This window comes from Salvelinus namaycush, chromosome 6 (genome assembly GCF_016432855.1).
Source record: "Salvelinus namaycush isolate Seneca chromosome 6, SaNama_1.0, whole genome shotgun sequence".
Lineage (NCBI taxonomy): Eukaryota > Metazoa > Chordata > Actinopteri > Salmoniformes > Salmonidae > Salvelinus > Salvelinus namaycush.
The window spans coordinates 28,477,894-28,498,100 of record NC_052312.1 but is presented as its reverse complement, the minus strand read 5'-3'; the positions used below and the strand labels follow the sequence as shown (position 1 = coordinate 28,498,100).

Genomic DNA, 20,207 nt, shown 5'->3' with positions numbered 1-20,207 from the left:
ACGGACACTAGGACAGAGGAGATCAGGGTCTTATATTTACCAAACGCATCCATCCAGGAGTCCCACATAGAGGTGTCAACCCCGGAGTGGTGCTTCATCTTCCCATTAAGTGTACGAAGACCCTCTAGAGCAACAGTAAGACTACCATCAGTTGCTGTGTTATTGGGAATGAAAGTACAACATTGTTCCCCAAACATGGCACAGACCCCCCCGCGTTCAGCCAATAACATATCTACCGCGGTTCTATTTTGAAATGTCATCAGGGATGTAGCTGCCAATTGGCCATGGACCACCTCAAAGCCTTGTTGAGTCCAATTGCCCAGTTTCTGGACATTAAAATGAATGTAATTAATTCTGTCAACATTTTTATTAACTGTACACCACCAGCAAAATGATGATTCAAAACCCGCGGCTACTTGGTCAACCAATTTATACTCATCTGGTACCCCCCTGGGGACGCCAATTGCATCAATGTAAGTTGGGTCCCCAGCAGAAGGGCCCACCGTGCGCTTGGTCCTGGTAGGCCAATATTCAGGACCCAGGGCTTGTATACGGGTGAGCAGATCTTGGACGCCTATGGGGTAAACAGAGATGGGCAACAGAAGAGTTACAAGTGCACAGGTACCAGTGGCATTGCGGGGAAGTCTGTCAAACAGACGAGTTCCCCCACACCACCACCACACATCAGCTCTAGACACTGGTTTAAAGATGGCCGTGAGCATGTGAGTGTACAAGCACCAACTAGCAGGGAGCTTACCCAACAATGTCCCTCCACCTGTCATGTTGATGCATGTGAAGTTAGCTCTAGCCACACTAGAGGAGAATATCGGTTTCTTGACCACAGTGGTGACTACTGGATAAACAGCAATTCAACAGCAAGAACAATTCTCAGGTGGGTTGTCTTTGTCCATAAGGGGCATTAGACAGTCTCCGGTAATGGCGGCTGGGACTATGCGGAGCAATGGTCTAGCTCCCATGCAAACGACACAGCTTTGCAGGGTCGTGTTAGCTGCTTGTTCGGTCAATAAAAGCCAATTGTTAGAGAAACCTGAGATTCCGGTGGCAGTAAGAATGGTATCATCAGGGGTGGTAGGAGTGGTGACCAAAATAATAGGACCCCAATCACCCTTCCCCTTAGATGTTAAAACAGTAAACCGGTCAGAAATAGCAGAGGGCTGAGCCTGTTGTGTAATGCAGATTTTTAATGGCCAGTAGAGTTGAGCCTTGCTATAATCTACATGTGGTGCTAGTATAAAATCCTGACAACCCGTCCCAGTACCTGGTCGGATAATTAGTGATAGACCCCAATTATGCAATCCAGTCCTAGTCAGCGACAATCTTTGTCGCCAGATAAGAACTGCTTGTCCTGATGAATAACTGGACCAGTCAGGACCAGTCTCTGCGACCAGATTCTTCCATGACCACTCCTGAAACCCCCCTTTTGTCATGTACCAGTTAAATCTGGTGTACTCCAGAGCATGCCCTCCCAGGCCATTCCTAGCATTTCCCAATACCCCCCAAGGCAGTGTAATGGTGGTGGTCGCATTAGAGGGTACACATAAGGTGGTGCTTCTGACCTTTGTTGGAGTGCATTGTTGTTCTGTGGGTGCAGTGCTACGTTTGGGACGGGAGTAATTGGAGGGAGTGATGTCAGGGACGGTGTTTGGGATATGGGTAGGGGTAAGTGTACGTGATGTGGTAGGGTGTGATAGTTGTTCTATTAACCATGTGAAAGTGCCCAGGGACACCCCAAATATCAGTAGGAATATCACAAATAAGGGGCCAGATATCCCTAGCCTTGCCCAGGGAGGGAGAAATGTCCCTCTAACTGGGCAAGGTTCCTTTTTCAGGGGAGGCGGAGTTTGATGCCGCATCACCTGAGTCAGGAGTGTCTTCATTTGGAATCGAATTTAGGCCGCTCAAATCAGCTCTGACTTCTGTCAGTGTTCTGGAAGGAATTGGAGCTGGAGTGCAATGTGTGAGGTGGTGCCAAGGTGCGCCTGATTTACCTTTGACCTGAACTGAGTGTGAAGTAACCTCCTTCACTTCGTACGGTCCAGTCCACCTGGGTTCCAGCCACTTTCTCTTGTGGACTTTAACCCTCACCCAGTCACCAACTTTTACCTTCAGTGGTGGCGTGTCTCCCGGCAGCTTCCCCTCTTGGACCTTGCGAACCTGGGTAGAGAGTGCTGCAGAGAGTTCCGTCAGTAGTTTCACATAATCAGACATTTCAATTTGTTGTACATCAAGAGCGGGCATATGACCTCCCTCTCTTGGTGGACCAGGCATGACTCTTCCAGTCATTATCTCATGAGGAGAGAGATGGGTGCCTGCCCCTGGTGAGGCTCTCATGGCCATCAACGCCAGAGGCAGGGCTTCAACCCATGTCAACTTCGAACCTGCACATATCTTTGCTATCTTAGCTTTCAAAGTCTGATTTACGCGTTCCACAAGGCCCTGAGACTGGGGCCTGTACACAGATCCAAATCTGTGTGTTATGCCAAATCTTTCTTCCACCTGTCTCAGGTGTTTATTACTGAAGTGCGACCCATTGTCGGATCTGATTTGTCGTGGGATGCCATACCTGGGTATAAGTTCTGTTTGTAGCCACTTAATGACTGACTTGGCATCCTCTTTTGCTGTTGGTATTGCCTCTACCCATTTGGAGAACCTATCTACCATGACTAAGAGATAGCGTTTCCCTTTAGATACATTATCGGCGCCCATGTCGGTTTAATCTATGCTAATGTCCTGAAAACATGCATTAGGCACTGGGTATGAACCCATCGGTGTTTGATATGGTTTCTTTGAGTTGTGGCTGCCACAAATGTTGCATTCGTCACAAAATAAGTCAGTCATTCCTTTCATGTGAGGGTGCCACCAGATGTGCGAGACCTTTTGAAGGGTCTTCAGTTTGCCTTCGTGTGTGGGGCCATGTGCTTCTCGTAAGAGTTCTGGACAGAGTTTTGCTGGGGCAACCAGTCTTCCGTCGTGACATCTCCAGAGTTCATCTGGTCCTTTGGTCGCCCCTTTCTGTGCCCAGACTGAGTGTTCATAGGGTCCGGCTGAGTGTTGAAGCACCACTATGTCTTGCTGGGTAAGCTCTGTTTGTGATAGCTGTGGTTGCAGTACCATCTGTTTGGGTGTGTAACCTCCAGCCTTCTTGGCTGCTTTATCGGCTGCATCATTTCCTGCACTGACCCTAGTTTTCAATTGCTGGTGTCCTTTACACTTCATGATGGCTACCTTTTCTGGTAGCGATACTGATGCTATTAGTTTCTCCATCTGTGTCTTGTGTTTGATTGGGAGGTTTCCTGTTGTAGTGAAGTTCCTTCTTACCCACTGTGGTCCATCAGTGTGGACTGTGCCATGAGCATAAGCTGAGTCTGTGTAAATGTTCACAGTCTTTCCTTTTGCTCTGATGAGAGCCTGTGTCAATCCGATGATTTCTGCTAATTGGGCAGATGCTGGTTGAGGGATGATGGCTGATTCAAGGGTGACATGTGAGCCGTCTGGGAGTTGCTGTACCACTGCATAGGCTGCAATGTTACCTTCCTCTCCTTTGTAGCAGCAGCCATCAGTGTACAGCCATTGGTCGGGATTGGTCAGTGGTTCATTCTTCAGGTCTGGTCTCAGTTTTAGTTCTTGTGCCGCTCTTTCAGCACAAGAGTGGGGCAGTCCTTCTTCTGCGTTGAGTGCATCTGCCATATTTTTTTCGGTGTTAACAAACGTGATATGTGACTGAGTGCATTTGTTCTGGATCTTGGTTTTTCTTTCAGCACTGAACGTGAATTTTTTACTCATCAGATACGCAGCAACGCCATGATGGGTGTGGATCTCCAATGGATGACACATCACGAGGTGAGCTGTTTTTTTCAATAGCTTTCGCTACTGCAGCAACGTATCTGGAGCATGTTGTCTGTCCTACCTCAATGTGGTCAAGTTTGGAGGAGTGGTACATCAATACCCTTCTCTCCCCCTCTTGTTTCTGGAATAGGACGGACGAGGTAAATCCTTCCTTTTCAGAAACATCCAAATGGAACTTGTTCTTGTAATCAGGTGCAGTTAAAGCTGCTGCCGCTGATAGGTCGGTTTTGAGAAGTGCAAAGGCTGTTGATGCTTCAGGCGTCCAGGTCAAATGGGAATGAAGGTTCCTGGGTCCAGCTTCACGCACTATTTCCCTCAGTGGCTCCGTTCTGGCTGTGTAGTCCGGGATATGTGTACGGCTGTATCCTGTCAGACCCAGGAAAGACAACATTCCAGAGACAGTGATAGGGCGTGAGTGATGGAGGATGGAGTCTCTGTGTAACTTGGAGAGTCCAGCTCCGTCTCCAGAGATTTCTCTTCCAAGGAAAAGCACAGTTCTTCGACAGGACTGTACTTTGCTCAGCTTGACCTTGTATCCTTTGGTAGCAAGGAAGTCCAGTAGCGTTTTTGTCATTTGTAGGCAGAGATCAGAGGTAGGAGCTCCAAGCAGGAGGTCGTCCACGTATTGAATCAGAACCACACCCTCTGGGATTTCCAGTTCAGACAGGTGAGTCTTCAAGATGTGGTTGAAAATTCCTGGGGAACACCTGTAACCTTGTGGAAGAACAGCGTACGTGTACTGTTGGTTTTCATAGGTGAACGCAAAGAGTGGTTGAGATGCTTCATCCAGAGGAATGCTGAAAAAAGCATTAGCCAGGTCCACTACCGTGAAGTACTGATGCTTGGGTGAGAGATTGCTCAGTGTGATGTGAGGGTCGGGGACAGGCAGGTCGATGGGTGCAGTAACGTCATTTACTGCTCGGAAGTCTTGGACCATCCGGTATGTTTCACCACCAGCTTTCAAGACCGGCAGAATGGGCGTGTTCCATGGAGAGACAGTGCGATAGATGACTCGCGTCTCCAGGAGGCCATCTATGGTTGGCTTGATTCCCATAGTCTGTTCAGGTTTCAAGCGATATTGTGTTCGGTAAACAGGTGTCTGATTTGGGTTCAGTAGGGTGATGGTGACTGGGGCAACTTGGAGCTGACCCACATCGAATGGGGACGTGGTCCAAATTTTCTCATCAATAGTGGAGATCAGTGCTTCCGATGAGGGATGGTCAGTGTATGGTTTCCCATGATGTCTTGGCAGGGGTAGACGTTCAGGAAGACATTGTTCTTCAGTGTCTAGGTACAGGAATCTCCACATATTTTCAGAGGTGGCTTTGTGTATGCCTGGTGATGAGGTGGGCTCCCAGGTTAGTTTGGATGCCCGCCTGATCATGGGACCTAGGCTTCGTGCTTCAAAACCATTGCCCACAGCAAGCGTGACATGAGGTGCCGACTCTTCACCCAACATGTACCAGGTCTTCAGGTGTGGTTGTAGGATAACCGGTGCTGCCACCCCCTCTGGGCCACACACAATGGTGCAACACCTGATAGTTGGTGTCAGGTGCATCATGTTTTCGTCCCAGTCGTCTGTATAGGGGCAATCATCAGTATCCGTTACATTGAGTGTACAATGGATCTCAGCTTGTGGAGTTTTATATGGATGTAGGGTGTAGATCTGTGACTTCAGTTGGTTAAACTTGAACTGGATGTGAGGGGTGGCAGGCCCTGTGGGTAGGCATTTTAGCCAGTACACTTCTTGGGTCTCAGACAATGTGGGCGTCGGCTGGAGTGGCATCATTAGAATTCTTACCGGGTGATCAGGTGTTGAGGAGGGAGGGTGGGTGGATACTTCCACCCCACCCTCAGTAAGATATATGGTGCACCCCATTTTGCATAATAGGTCCCTTCCTAGTAGATTGATTGGGCAGTTTGGACAGTACAAGAACTGGTGTTGTAACTGAGAGTTTCCCCAGGAGAATGTTAAGGGGATGGTACGTCTTTGAGCTTCAGGAGATCCCGTTACCCCCACCACCGATATGGAATCTGATGACAGCATTTGAGGGGACCTGATAGCAGAATAGGTGCATCCCGTATCTACCAGGAACTGATGGGGAACACCCTCAACTTCACACATCATAGTTGGTTCAGTGTGTAGTTGAAAATGTTGTCTCCCCCCTCCTGCCGCAGGAGGTGGGCATCTTCACGGCCAGGGCATGGTGTCCCCAGCCATTCCCTGGAACTGAGGTTGGTTGTATCCTCCCTGCTGCTGCTGTTGCATGTGAGTAGGTCCTGGGTGGTTGTATGCTGGTCCTGGTTGCTGCAGGTGACTGGGTCCTGGTTGAAGGTGTTGCGGTGGTGGGTGTCCCCCACTTCCTCTTCCACGTCCCTTGGCCCTCCATGCACGTTGCTGAGGGGAGAGTGGCTGTTGGCAGTCCCGTGAATAATGGCCAGAAATTCCACAGTTGTAGCACACCCCTTTGGGTGGACCTGGATAGAAGCCCCATTGTTGCCAATATGGCTGTTGTTGCTGCTGTAGGGGAGGGTATTGTGTCACCATTGGTTGAGTCCCTGTTAGAACAGGGAGTGGTGCGGCCTGCTGTTGGATCATCTGTGAGACAGTCTGTGCCACTATTTGAGAGATGTCCGGTTTATGTTCAGGATCCTGGGTTTCTTCTGCCATCATCTGTTTCTTTGGTTTTTCACCTTTCTGTGCTTCTTTTAGTTGGAGCTTCAAGAGTTGAACTTGAAGGGACTGGACCTGGCTCTCAGCACCCCCCCTTTCCTTGTTGTGCTGGGACACATGGTGGTGCACATGAGTATTGAATTGGGTCAGGGGAAGTGCAATCAGGCCCACTGTTCCTCTGAGTTTGGTTTTTACATCTCCTGGGCACCCATTCACCACCATGTCTTTCCACATGTTGAGAGTGGTGTCCGTGTGATCGAATGGTTCATCGTGGACTGATCTCCAGGTGGTTTTGGCCCTGTCCAGGTATGCTGCTGGATGCTCACCTGGATTGATGGTAAATGAAGACAGGGTGGCATGGTTTCTTTCTGTAGGGTATGCTCTGCGTAGTTCCCCCCATAGTGTGGTCCTAAAGTGGTCCAGTGGCAGGGTAGGCTGGTCGTCGTCCAGGTTGGCTGCTGTCATGAGAGCGGTCATTGTGCCATGGTCGGTTGCTCTGGCTAGTAGTGCTTTCATATCTCCTAGGCAGAGATTCAGACCCGAGGTCAGAGTCTGAAGTTGGAGTAGCCATGCTGAGGCCCCTCCATGCAGACTGGGCATTTGTTCCATAATTGTGGTCAAGTCAGTCATTTTCCAAGGTTGGTACTCTAAGAAGCGTGGATCAGCTGCTGGGCGTAGGGGAAGCATGCAGGCTCCACCCCGTTCAGAGTCCCAGTGTTCTCTGGTGGTCACTCCTTTAGCTCTCAGTCCAGCCTGCCGGGCGGACGTCCGGGTGGTGGTTGCCCTCTGGGTGTCGGTCACGTCCGTCACCTTACCATTCATTATGCCTTCGATGTGGTATTTACCCATCCCTTCTCCTTCGTCGCCCCTCAGTCCTCTCGCTAGGGCTATTGATTTACTTAGTTGTCTTCTTAGGTTTTGTATTTCGTATTCAACCTCTATACTGGTGGGTGCGTTTCTGTTACTGTCCTCATCATTTTCCGTTGCCTGGCTCACGTGGCTTTGGCAGGATCCTTCCTCAGCTTGGAGGCTGCGCGGGGAACACTCTCGGTAGTAGGTGGGGTTAGGTTGTGAGGGGAAGCACACACCTCCATCTTTACTTTTCAGACTCATGAGAGAGCCCACAGACTCTCTGAGGTCTATCAGGTGGGGTCCGGTTCCGGGGAAAACCCCGGAGTTGCATTGGGAGGTGTTCCCTGGATCTGGAGTGCTGGTGGTGGGGAGTTGCTCACACATAATCTGCCCTCCTGTTATTCCAAAACTCATAGCCCCCTTCAGCTGGCCTGCCTGTACACTTAGAACAGGGGCCTGTATTGCGGGCTGGGTCCTGGTGAGGAAAGGGTTACCATTGAACGGGTTGTGAGACGGGCCTCGTTGATTATGCCCCATTGAATATGGTGGAGGTTGGGCCACCTCTATTGGTATTTCTGGATGTAGTGTGGGAGGAGCAGACGCCGTGTTGGTGTTGTCAGCTTGGGGGGCTGTGGGAGAATAGTCGTGTGGAGCTTTGGTATCTGCTGACGTTTCAGAGACCATGCACATCATGTCTGGTTTGTTCTTTGGTAGCACCCTCATGCTCTCCTCTATCGCCCATGTCCCTATCTTTAGCTCCGCTTCTGCTCTCTCTCTCTCTTTTGTGCCCTCGTTTTTTAACATGTGTGTCTTGTTCCTCTCTTTCTCACTTCCTCTTGCTTTCTCTACTGCGTCCTCTAGCCCTTTCTGCATAGCTTGGAGTTTCCCCCCTGTAGGGGTTCCCCCGCTAAAGTAGCCTGCTTGTGTCCATTGTAGTTTTATCCCTTCCCACACTTTCTTCACTTTCTTGAACTGTTCTTTCCCTCCCGCTCTATCAATCATACTCTGATCTAAATACTCATTGAATTTAAGTTTGGGCGTGGTGGCTGCAGACATTTTATCTAATTCGTCTGATAATGTGTATAATGCGTTATCTAGGTTTTGTCAGTCCTTTACTATGTGGTGTTTGTTTCTATCTTTGTATACTTAGCCCGTCCTTGGTCGAGACCAGGGATGTATTCACGGTGCCGGCACAGACTTATCTCTTGTGCCCCACCCTCGTATTCAAAGGTTTTATCAATATGTAATGGCAATTTCGTGTGTGTTTTTAATTAAATCTGTTCAGTAATTTATTTAGGTATTATATATCAGTGAATTTAGGCGGTTTAATAACAATTATCAAAATAATTCTATCTTTCTAGCAAATATCAATAGAAATTGAAAAACCAAAAGTTGTTCAGCGAATTATTTAAATACTTTCTGAAAATAATTCAGCAATCACCTCCTGGAATAATATACGAGCAAATGCAAGCGGTTCTATAACAATTGTCAGAATAATTCTATCTCCTGGGGAATACCAACAGCAGGAAGAGGGAAATAGCATACAGTCAGTATTTAGCACGGCGGCTGGGTTAATTCACAGCTCGGCGACTGGTAAAAACAGTATTTGGGCTCAGCGGCCGTCAATATTACCCCGTTTATGTATTCTCAGTATGGCAATTATTCCCCAACAAATGTTTTCTCCGAATTGGTCACAAACGCATCCCCAGTCACAAAATCGCGGAACGTCAAATCTGGTTATACTAATCCTACCCGACTTCACTTCTTACACAACCTATTAAAATTAGGACGGTTTTCTATGCAGATTTCAGTCCGTTAAACTAATCCTACCTGACTTCACCTCATACACAACCTATTAGATAGTACACAACTTATTTAATAGGGCATTTTTCCATGCAGATTCAGTTCATTTAACCACACCTCATACACGACCTATTCGATAGTACACAACGTATCAATAGGACATTTTACATGCAGATTCAGTTCATTTAACCACACCTCATACACGACCTATTCGATAGTACACAACGTATCAATAGGACATTTTACATGCAGATTCAGTTCATTTAACCACACCTCATACACGACCTATTCGATAGTACACAACGTATCAATAGGACATTTTACATGCAGATTCAGTTAACAAGTCTCCATTGAGACATCAATCTAAACATATATCAATATATTATCCATGCAAGATATCTTTTAACCATGCCTTAATTTCTTAAGAGTAATTTAACAGCAATTCATACTCACGCTCAGTACTACTGATCAAAAATTTGGCAATTGACTAGAATATAATATGCAGATTTTTGATTTAACAGGCTCTGCTTACCTTTTATGTCGAGCTCTCTGATCAGTTTCCTGAGGCAAGTTGAATGGCCGATGTCTCCTGGCAACAGGTCACTCTTCCGTCTGGTTTGCACCCAATGATTTGTCTCCTCTCACATCAACTTGTCATAGAATTCTGATGTAGAAACCATCCTCTGCTACCAAGTTTTGTTGATGAATAACTACCAGAGAGTGAGACCAAATCAAGACGCTGGACAGAGTGGAATCAAGTATAGCAAAAGGCAGTTTATTAAAGTCAAAGATATCTTGTCCTGCAGTTTAGCGTGCACGGACCTAGTCATATGACTCAGTATGGAGTCAGCTGAAAGAGGCTGCTTAACCTCTAACACCTCCCAAACCCGGGAGCACCCCCCACCCCCCCCCACTGACTAGCATAGCTAGCATAGTGTCACAAGTAAATAGTAGCATCTAAATATCATTAAATCACAAGTCCAAGACACCAAATGAAAGATACAGATCTTGTGAATAAAGCCATCATTTCTGATTTTTAAAATGTTTTACAGGGAACTCAAAATATGTAAATCTATTAGCTAACCACGTTAGCAAAAGACACCACTTTTCTTACTCCATCAGTTTTTTACTCCATCAGTAGCTATCACAAATTCGTCCAAATAAAGATATAAATAGCCACTAACCAAGAAACAACCTCATCAGATGACAGTCTGATAACATATTTATTGTATAGCATAGGTTTTGTTAGAAAAATGTGCATATTTCAGGTATAAATCATAGTTTACAATTGCACCCACCATCACAACTCGACTAGAATAAATACAGAGAGCAACGTGTATTACCTAATTACTAATCATAAAACATTTCTTAAAAATACACAGCGTACAGTAATTGAAAGACACAGATCCTGTGAATCCAGACAATATTTCAGATTTTCTAAGTGTTTTACAGCGAAAACACAATAAATCGTTATATTAGCATACCACATGTGCAAACATTACCCCAGCATTGATTCAAGGCAAAAAGAGCGATAGCGTTATCATCACCAAAATATATTAATTTTTTCACTAACCTTCTCAGAATTCTTCCGATGACACTCCTGTAACATCATATTACACAATCCATATAGAGTTTGATCGAAAATGTGCATATTTAGCGGCACAAATCGTGCTTACACAATGGAAATACTGTCCAACTACTCAAGCAATCTGCCCGGCGCCATCTTGGAAAGACACCTATTTTTATCGAAAACTATTCATAAACTTGACTAAAAAAATACAAGTTGGACAGCAATTGAAAGACAAATTAGTTCTTAATGCAATCGCTGAATTACATTTTTTAAATTATCCTTACTGTGCAATACAGGGTGCGCCAAAGCGAAGCTACCCAAAAAAAAATGGCGACATATGCGTTTAACATTTTTCAACAGAACAACGATTTATCATCATAAATAGTTCTTACTATTAGCTGAGCTTCCATCAGAATCTTGGGCAATGTATCCTCTCTCCGGTCTAATCGTCTTTTGGTCGAAAGATGTCCTCTTGTCCTGTCGAAATGGCCACTAACGTTCGGCATGTACTGGAAAAGTGTCCAACTATTGGAAGTGCGTCACAAAGAAATGCCAGAAAATCGCACTAAACGGATATAAATTGCTATAAAACGGTTTAAATTAACTACCTTATGATGTCTTTAACACCTATAACGAATAAAAATATGACCGGGGATATAGAAGTGGCTAAACCAAAGCTTGGAAGGAGGCCAGTCCGACGTCCATCGTGCGTCAAGCGCAGGGAAGAAAAGAAAGCTACTTCCGCCCTTTGGTCTTTTATAAAGTCCCAGATTGCGCAATCGACTCCATTCAAATTGTCACCACTTACTGACATCTAGAGGAAGGCGTAGGCAGTGTTTGTAGCCCCATAGCATTCACAGGGACCTAAAAACTGACCTGGGAACAGAGGCCAAGATTTCTGAAATCTCACTCCCTGGCAGGAAAAGTGCTGTAGAATGAGTTCTGTTTCACTCAGAGACATAATTCCAACGGTTTTAGAAACTAGAGAGTGTTTTCTATCCAATAATAATAATAATATGCATATTGTACGAGCAAGAATTGAGTACTAGGCAGTTTAATTTGGAGACCAATATTTCCAAGATCGAAATAGCACCCCCCATAGGCTCAAGAAGTTAAACAAAAGTTGCAGCAGATGAAATACATGGAACAATGTAGGTAGAGTCTCGTCGTGTTGGTCTTCTGACTGGTCCTGAAGAGTTGGAGGCGGGCCTGCTCTAGCCAGAGCAGGAGCCCCATTGGTGCACAGCAGAGTCCTCTGCTCTTGGCACCCGACCAGTAGAGAGGGGAGTGAAGTGTGTGTGTTCATGCGATGAAATGTCTGTGTGTCAAGGAGTCATGAGATAAGGGGAACTGTAATTGGCAGTTACTGTCTGGGGCTAGGGGGTTTCCTGATTAGAGGGATGTGAGCAATTACTTAAGTCAGGCGGATTAGTTTGGCGCTCTATAACTGTTTTGTGCGGTTAGCATCCTTGTGACAATGGGGAACCTTGTTCTGTGCAACAGCAGTCTTGTGTTTTAGTCATGGGGTGTGTTGTGCAAGCTTTTAATCCTATGGTCACAAGCAGGCTCTAAAGCAGCCGGAGGGCCCTAGGCCACGTATATGAATATATGTATATATGACAATACACCTCTCCTTAATGCAACCGCTATGTCAGATTTTTAAAAAACTTGAAGGAAAAATAACTGCACGCTATAATCTGAGACGGCGCTCAAATTAGCATGTCACAGCTGCAAAGATAGCGTCACTATAAACAACAAAATATATTATAAATATTTCATTACCTTTGTTGGTTTCGATCAGAAAGAACAGCAGAAACTCCAGGTCCACAATAAATGTTTGTTTTGTTCGAAAAAATCCGTTATTTATGTCCAATTGTTAGCGCGTTTGGTAAACATATCCAAACGCTAATTCTGGTCAGCGTTCTATCGGACAAAAACTTCAAAATGTGATATTACCGGTCGAAGAAACATTTCAAACTAAGTACTGAATCAATCATTAGGATGTTTTTAACATATAGCTTCAATAAAGTTCCATCCGGAGTATTCCTTCTTGTCTGCGTGAGCCATGGAACGCAAGTGACTTGCATGAAGAAAATGCATGGTCAGGTCATGGCTGCTTGATGGACACCTGACTGATTCTGCTCTCATTCTCTCCCACAACACCATAGAAATCTCATTGGAATTTCTATTGATTACTGACATCTAGTGGAACCCCTAGGCAGTGCAACCCCAGTCCTACGTCATTTGGATTTCTTTAGGGGCTCTGTTGAATACAGGCAATCTCAGATTTCTGACTTCCGGTTTTCATTTCAACTCAGGATTTTGCCTGCCAATATGACTTCTGTTAATCTCAGAGAAATAATTCAAACAGTTTTAGAAACTTTGGAGTGTTTTCTATCCAATATTAATAATAATATGCAAATATTAGGAACTATGACTAAGGAGCAGGCCGTTTGAAATGGGCACCTTTCATCCAAGCTACTCAATACTGCCCCTGCAGCCATAAGAAGTTAATTAATTAACCATACGTTTGTCCCTGGTCACCATGCCGTGTTTATAAGCTGCATCTTTCTACTACAGTTAGCCGATAAGGCTGTGGTCAATCCACTTTTTTGGATTCAGGCACATTTTGTAAGTCACCATTGGTATCACATCTATGCATTTTTTAATGAAATCTGTAACTGAGTCGACGTTTTCATTGATGTTGTCCCCAAAGCAGACCCGGAACATATTCCAGTCAAAGTGATAAAAACAGTCTTGGAGCATGGCTTCTGCCTCCGGGTACGCGGTCTCCAGTTTGTTCAGGGTCCAATGAAGACCCTAAAGAGCATTTTTGGTACCAGCTTGGGACGGGATGTACACAGCTGTGGCGATAATCCCTGAGTACTCTCTCGGAAGGTAAAAAAGGTGACATTTGATGGCCAAGTATTCCAAGTCGGGAAAGTTCCTTTACATTAACCCCATCGCACCACTTGTTATTGTTCATAAAACAGACCCCACCACCTTTGTTCTTGCCAGAGAGAGCCCGCTTCCTGTTCGCTCGATGAACTGTAAAACCTTGGATGTCGGAGGAAAGCCAAGTCTCAGAAAAACAGATTTTGTTGAAGAATCTGACATCCCTCTGCAAGGAGATCCTCGCTCTGAGTTTGTCAAGTTTATTCACTCATGACTGAACATTGGCAAGTAGTATGCTCAGTAATGGAGGATGGTCACCCGGAGTCTCAATCTTGCTAAGACCCCTGCATGTCTGCCTCTTCATCTGCATCTCAATTTCCTTCTCTCCGGTAGGACTCACATGCTTCCCGGTGCCTTACCAAAGAGGCTAGACCAGGGGTGTCAAACTTATTCCATGGAGGGCCTAGTGTCTGCAGGTTTTTGTTTTTTCCTTTCAATTAAAACCTAGACAACCAAGTGAGGTGAGTTCTTTACTAATTAGTGATCTTAATTTATTTATCAAGTACAAGGGAGGAGCGAAAACCCAAAGAAACTCCTCCGTGGAATAAGTTTGACACATCGGCTAGATCATTGTTCCACCGTCTCCGGGCAATTTGGGAAGGTCGGGTGGACTGTGAGTACACAGCAATTCGTATTCCAATAGTTCAGTCTCTCGGTATCAGCTTTGACGCCCCTGCACTGACCTCGCCCTCCGGATGACAGCGGGGTGAACAGGCAGTCGCTCGGGTGGTTATTGTCTGTGATGATGGGGCAGCAGGTAGCCTAGAGGTTAGAGCGTTGTGTCAATAACCGAAAGGTTGCTGGATCGAATCCCCAAGCTTGTCACGTTCCTGACCTGTTTTCTGTTATTTTTGTATGTGTTTAGTTGGTCAGGGTGTGAGTTTGGGTGGGCATTCTATGTTTTGTGTTTCTATGTTTAGGTTAGTGGTAATTAGCCTTATATGGTTCTCAATCAGGGACAGGTGTTTGACGTTTCCTCTGATTGAGAACCATATAAAGGTAGGCTGTTCACACTGTTTGTTTGTGGGTGATTGTCTTCCGTGTCTGTATATGTTACCACACGGGACTGTTTCGGTTTGTTCGTTCGTTTGTTGTAGTCTGTACCTGTTCGTGCGTTCTTCGTGTTATATGTAAGTTCTCATGTTTTAGGTCAGTCTACGTGCGTTTGTTATTTTGTAGTTTGTTGAAGTGTTTTCGGTTTTCGTATTTACTTTAATAAACTTAATTATGTCTACATTCCACGCTGCGCTTTGGTCCAATCCCTACTCCTCCTCTTCTTCCGAAGAGGAGGAGGACAGCCGTTACAGAATCACCCACCAACCATGGATCAAGCAGCATGAGAGGAACCAACAGCAGCGGCCAAAGAACCAGGACTCGTGGACTTGGGAGGAGATATTGGACGGAAAGGGACCCTGGGCTCAACCAGGAGAATATCGCCGCCCCAAAGCTGAGCTGGAGGCAGCGAAAGCAGAGAGGCGGCGTTTCGAGGAGCTAGCTCGGAAGCAGGAGAAGGATCTGGGCTACACTACGTGGGAGGAGATCGACAGGTGGGCGATCAACCCAGGGCGAGTGCCGGAGCCCGCCTGGGATTCTCTGGCGCAGTGCGAGGAGGGATACCGGCGAATGGAGGCAGCACGACGACGCGGTAGGAAGCCTGTGAGTAAACCCCAAACATTTCTTGGGGGGGGGGCTAAAAGGGAGAGTGGCGAAGTCAGGTAGGAGACCTGCGCCCACTCCCTGTACTTACCGTGGAGAGCGAGAGTACGGGCAGACACCGTGTTACGCAGTAGAGCGCATGGTGTCTCCTGTACGTGTGCATAGCCCGGTGCGGTACATACCAGCTCCTCGTATCGGCCGGGCCAGATTGAGCATTGAGCCAAGTGCCATGAAGCCGGCTCTACATATCTGGCCACCAGTGCGTCTCCTCGGGCCGGCTTACATGGCACCAGCCTTACGCATGGTGACCCCGGTTCGCCTACATAGCCCGGTGCGGGTTATTCCACCTCCCCGCACTGGTCGGGCGACGGGGAGCATACAACCAGGTAAGGTTGGGCAGGCTCGGTGCTCAAGGGAGCCAGTACGCCTGCACGGTCCGGTATTTCCGGCGCCACCTCCCCGCTCCAGCCCAGTACCACCTGTGCCTACACCACGCACCAGGCTTCCAGTGCGTCTCCAGAGCCCTGTTCCTCCTCCACGCACTAGCCCTATGGTGCGTGTCTCCAGCCCAGTACCACCAGTGCCTACACCATGCACCAAGCCTCCTGTGTGTCTCCAGAGCCCTGTACGCACTGTTCCTTCTCCCCGTACTCGCCCTGATGTGCGTGCCCTCAGCCCGGTAACACCAGTGCCGGTACCACGCACCAGGCCTATAGTAGGCCTTGAGAGTCCAGTGTGCCCTGTTGTTGTTCCCCGCACTAGCCTGATGGTGCGTGTCCTTAGCCCGGTACCTCCAGTTCCGGTACCACGCACCAGGCCTACAGTGCGTCTCAGCCGGCCAGAGTCTGCCGTCTGCCCAGCGGCGCCTGAACTGCCCGTCTGCCCAGCGGCGCCTGAACTGCCCGTCTGCCTAGCGGCGCCTGAACTGCCCGTCTGCCCAACGTCGTCTGAACTGTCCGTCTGCCAAGCGTCGTATGAACTGCCCGTCGGTACTGAGCCTTCAAAGCCGCCCGTCTGCCATGAGCCTGCAAAGCCGCCCGTCTGCCATGAGCCTACAGAGCCGTCCGCCAGACAGGAGCCGCTAGAGCCTTCCGCCAGACAGGAGCCGCTAGAGCCTTCCGCCAGACAGGATCAGCCAGCGCCTTCCGCCAGACAGGATCAGCCAGAGCCTTCCGCCAGACAGGATCAGCCAGAGCCTTCCGCCAGACAGGATCAGCCAGAGCCTTCCGCCAGACATGACCAGCCAGAGCCGTCAGCGAGCCATGACCAGCCAGAGCCGTCATCCAGCCATGACCAGCCAGAGCCGTCATCCAGCCATGACCAGCCAGAGCCGTCATCCAGCCATGACCAGCCAGAGCCGTCATCCGGCCAGGATCCGCCAGAGCCAGCCAGCCAGGATCCGCCAGAGCCAGCCAGCCAGGATCCGCCATCCAGTCCGGAGCTGCCGTCCCTCAGTCCGGAGCTGCCGTCCCTCAGTCCGGAGCTGCCGTCCCTCAGTCCAGAGCTGCCGTCCCTCAGTCCGGAGCTGCCCCTTATCCCGGTGCTGCTCCTTATCCCGGTGATGCCCCTTAATTTAGGTGGGGTTATTTGGAGGGTGGTCATTGAGAGGGGGATACGAAAGCGGGGTTTGACTATGGTGGGATGGGGACCACGCCCAGAGCCTGAGCCGCCACCGTGGACAGATGCCCACCCAGACCCTCCCCTAGACTTTTGGTGGTGCGTCCGGAGTTCGCACCTTGAGGGGGGATTTCTGTCACGTTCCTGACCTGTTTTCTGTTATTTTTGTATGTGTTTAGTTGGTCAGGGCGTGAGTTTGGGTGGGCATTCTATGTTTTGTGTTTCTATGTTTAGGTTAGTGGTAATTAGCCTTATATGGTTCTCAATCAGGGACAGGTGTTTGACGTTTCCTCTGATTGAGAACCATATAAAGGTAGGCTGTTCACACTGTTTGTTTGTGGGTGATTGTCTTCCGTGTCTGTATATGTTACCACACGGGACTGTTTCGGTTTGTTCGTTCGTTTGTTGTAGTCTGTACCTGTTCGTGCGTTCTTCGTGTTATATGTAAGTTCTCATGTTTTAGGTCAGTCTACGTGCGTTTGTTATTTTGTAGTTTGTTGAAGTGTTTTCGGTTTTCGTATTTACTTTAATAAACTTAATTATGTCTACATTCCACGCTGCGCTTTGGTCCAATCCCTACTCCTCCTCTTCTTCCGAAGAGGAGGAGGACAGCCGTTACAGAATCACCCACCAACCATGGATCAAGCAGCATGAGAGGAACCAACAGCAGCGGCCAAAGAACCAGGACTCGTGGACTTGGGAGGAGATATTGGACGGAAAGGGACCCTGGGCTCAACCAGGAGAATATCGCCGCCCCAAAGCTGAGCTGGAGGCAGCGAAAGCAGAGAGGCGGCGTTTCGAGGAGCTAGCTCGGAAGCAGGAGAAGGATCTGGGCTACACTACGTGGGAGGAGATCGACAGGTGGGCGATCAACCCAGGGCGAGTGCCGGAGCCCGCCTGGGATTCTCTGGCGCAGTGCGAGGAGGGATACCGGCGAATGGAGGCAGCACGACGACGCGGTAGGAAGCCTGTGAGTAAACCCCAAACATTTCTTGGGGGGGGACTAAAAGGGAGAGTGGCGAAGTCAGGTAGGAGACCTGCGCCCACTCCCTGTACTTACCGTGGAGAGCGAGAGTACGGGCAGACACCGTGTTACGCAGTAGAGCGCATGGTGTCTCCTGTACGTGTGCATAGCCCGGTGCGGTACATACCAGCTCCTCGTATCGGCCGGGCCAGATTGAGCATTGAGCCAAGTGCCATGAAGCCGGCTCTACATATCTGGCCACCAGTGCGTCTCCTCGGGCCGGCTTACATGGCACCAGCCTTACGCATGGTGACCCCGGTTCGCCTACATAGCCCGGTGCGGGTTATTCCACCTCCCCGCACTGGTCGGGCGACGGGGAGCATACAACCAGGTAAGGTTGGGCAGGCTCGGTGCTCAAGGGAGCCAGTACGCCTGCACGGTCCGGTATTTCCGGCGCCACCTCCCCGCTCCAGCCCAGTACCACCTGTGCCTACACCACGCACCAGGCTTCCAGTGCGTCTCCAGAGCCCTGTTCCTCCTCCACGCACTAGCCCTATGGTGCGTGTCTCCAGCCCAGTACCACCAGTGCCTACACCATGCACCAAGCCTCCTGTGTGTCTCCAGAGCCCTGTACGCACTGTTCCTTCTCCCCGTACTCGCCCTGATGTGCGTGCCCTCAGCCCGGTAACACCAGTGCCGGTACCACGCACCAGGCCTATAGTAGGCCTTGAGAGTCCAGTGTGCCCTGTTGTTGTTCCCCGCACTAGCCTGATGGTGCATGTCCTTAGCCCGGTACCTCCAGTTCCGGTACCACGCACCAGGCCTACAGTGCGTCTCAGCCGGCCAGAGTCTGCCGTCTGCCCAGCGGCGCCTGAACTGCCCGTCTGCCCAGCGGCGCCTGAACTGCCCGTCTGCCTAGCGGCGCCTGAACTGCCCGTCTGCCCAACGTCGTCTGAACTGTCCGTCTGCCAAGCGTCGTATGAACTGCCCGTCGGTACTGAGCCTTCAAAGCCGCCCGTCTGCCATGAGCCTGCAAAGCCGCCCGTCTGCCATGAGCCTACAGAGCCGTCCGCCAGACAGGAGCCGCTAGAGCCTTCCGCCAGACAGGAGCCGCTAGAGCCTTCCGCCAGACAGGATCAGCCAGCGCCTTCCGCCAGACAGGATCAGCCAGAGCCTTCCGCCAGACAGGATCAGCCAGAGCCTTCCGCCAGACAGGATCAGCCAGAGCCTTCCGCCAGACATGACCAGCCAGAGCCGTCAGCGAGCCATGACCAGCCAGAGCCGTCATCCAGCCATGACCAGCCAGAGCCGTCATCCAGCCATGACCAGCCAGAGCCGTCATCCAGCCATGACCAGCCAGAGCCGTCATCCGGCCAGGATCCGCCAGAGCCAGCCAGCCAGGATCCGCCAGAGCCAGCCAGCCAGGATCCGCCATCCAGTCCGGAGCTGCCGTCCCTCAGTCCGGAGCTGCCGTCCCTCAGTCCGGAGCTGCCGTCCCTCAGTCCGGAGCTGCCGTCCCTCAGTCCGGAGCTGCCGTCCCTCAGTCCGGAGCTGCCCCTTATCCCGGTGCTGCTCCTTATCCCGGTGATGCCCCTTAATTTAGGTGGGGTTATTTGGAGGGTGGTCATTGAGAGGGGGATACGAAAGCGGGGTTTGACTATGGTGGGATGGGGACCACGCCCAGAGCCTGAGCCGCCACCGTGGACAGATGCCCACCCAGACCCTCCCCTAGACTTTTGGTGGTGCGTCCGGAGTTCGCACCTTGAGGGGGGGTTTCTGTCACGTTCCTGACCTGTTTTCTGTTATTTTTGTATGTGTTTAGTTGGTCAGGGCGTGAGTTTGGGTGGGCATTCTATGTTTTGTGTTTCTATGTTTAGGTTAGTGGTAATTAGCCTTATATGGTTCTCAATCAGGGACAGGTGTTTGACGTTTCCTCTGATTGAGAACCATATAAAGGTAGGCTGTTCACACTGTTTGTTTGTGGGTGATTGTCTTCCGTGTCTGTATATGTTACCACACGGGACTGTTTCGGTTTGTTCGTTCGTTTGTTGTAGTCTGTACCTGTTCGTGCGTTCTTCGTGTTATATGTAAGTTCTCATGTTTTAGGTCAGTCTACGTGCGTTTGTTATTTTGTAGTTTGTTGAAGTGTTTTCGGTTTTCGTATTTACTTTAATAAACTTAATTATGTCTACATTCCACGCTGCGCTTTGGTCCAATCCCTACTCCTCCTCTTCTTCCGAAGAGGAGGA

At 49.1% G+C, this 20,207-nt stretch overlaps 1 pseudogene; it reads right to left on the bottom strand.

Moving 5' to 3' along the window:
* Nucleotides 1-412: 412 nt before the first annotated feature.
* Nucleotides 413-5,653, bottom strand: LOC120049058 (annotated as a pseudogene).
* Nucleotides 5,654-20,207: the final 14,554 nt, after the last annotated feature.